Genomic DNA, 1890 nt, shown 5'->3' with positions numbered 1-1890 from the left:
TGTTGAGGAGATATGGTATTTTCTTTATTATCTTTACTATTTTCATTCATTCACGCATGTGACTTTCCTTTTCTATTTGTATCGGACTCTTCCGTGACAACTGTACAGACAGTTAGTTAGAGGTTACACAGAGTATCAGCACCGTACTCACAGGACCCACATCTACCTGAGAGAGAGAGAGAGACCTACCCCCCCTAGACCTGAGCCACGAGTCTAGACTGATAGACCCGTTACAACGTTGACTTCCTCACCCTCTGAGTCGGGTGAGTATTGAGGTCCTTCATATAGGTCCTCTACTTCGAAGCTTGATGCTCCGGAGTTACCAGAGTCGTTCTCTGGTTTTTACATCTGATGAGTCTTCTGACTCCTCTTCTGATGCGTTTGTGATCTCCATGGTGGCTATGCACCTTGGTTTTTCATTGCTCATTGCATTGTGTCTTGGGCAATCTTTCATTTGCCCTATTTTGCCGCATTTGCTGCAAATTGGAACTGACTTTTTGTCAGTTTTCCTCGAGTTTTTCAAGGATGTATCCTCTTTCCATCTGGATTTCGGCTCTTCAGCCATCTGTTAGAATGCAGGGATTCGGATGACTCTGGAGTGGAATCGGAGACTTAGCATGGAAGGACCTCGGCCTCAGCGACTCAGGTGGGCGCTGTGCCATTGCTGGTTGTCCTGGGGGTCCCTAATTTCGGATCTAGCAGAGGGAAAGTCTCTTGGGGGAATTCATGTCGATTTCGGACTGAGGTTACAAGTTACTAGGTACATTGTATATAAGGAGGGGTCCGGAATCAAAAGGAACAAGGGTAGGACGAAAGGAGACAAAGGGAGATGGAAAGAGGAACAACACCGAGGGTCAAGTGTTTGACTCAATGGTGTTTCCCAAAGGAGGAATGAAGGGCCAAGGCCCAAGGAGGAAGGAAGGAGGATGGGAGTCGGGAATGGCTAGCTGACTGAATAGAAAGGAAGCAGCAGCCCAAATAGGAATGAGGGAGAATAGCGGAATTGAAATGGACAATGCAATAGTTGCAAGGTCCGGAGTAAGTCCGGAAAGTCCGAACTCGGAGGTTAAACTCTGGAATATTGGCAAAGGTAATTAAATGGAATGAGCTAACCAATACAATGGGTATAAGCGGAGGTGGGGTCAAAGTCCGAGGTCAGAGCTAAGACCGGAGGTTCCGGAGACGAGACGTGAACGGGATACCGGAGCGGAGGTCCGGAGTCGGGAGCATAGGTTTTGCGTACTCGTCTGGAAGGTGTCGAGGTTGGGGTCGGACCCGGAATGTTCCAGAGTCGGACCAAAGGTGGTGTCCGAGCCGGAGGTGGGATAACCTCTTGGGAGTCGGCAAGGAGAAGGTGATGGAAGGGAAGTAGGGCTCCGGAAGTCGGAGTTCAGAGTTCTGGGAGCCCGGAGCGGAGGTCGGGATTGTATGGATATGACACCATCTTTCCTGATGGGAGGGCTCTACCACGGCTCATGGTTGCCGTGGTAGTTGTTCGGGTATAATATCCCAATTTGTAGGCTGAAGACATCTTCAGCCCATCGATTATCTTGTGATATTGCTTTTAACATCTCCTCATTTGAGGAGAAGTCCGCTCTGATTCTATCATGAGCGATCATTTCCCTCTTCCATTCGAGGGGAATGTAGTTTAGGAACCTGGCATTGAATGACACCTGGTCTGGCAGCGTCACCATCTGGGATGCTGCTTTAGACAGTTCTAGGTAGAACTGTTTTAGGCCTTTTTCCGCTTCGTATTTAACGTTGCAGTACTTCTTTGTCGCGTTCAACGTGGCAGAGGCTTTAATGAAGGTTCTCATCAATATGATGAGAACTTCAAGGAACATGCCCTCGTCTCCTCTGAGGAGAGTTTCGTCTCGGAGTCTTATTCCG

This window comes from Cantharellus anzutake, assembly GCF_015039405.1.
Source record: "Cantharellus anzutake strain C23 chromosome Unknown EI90scaffold_26, whole genome shotgun sequence".
In the NCBI taxonomy this organism is placed as follows: Eukaryota; Fungi; Basidiomycota; class Agaricomycetes; order Cantharellales; family Hydnaceae; genus Cantharellus; species Cantharellus anzutake.
This window is presented reverse-complemented; position numbering follows the sequence as displayed.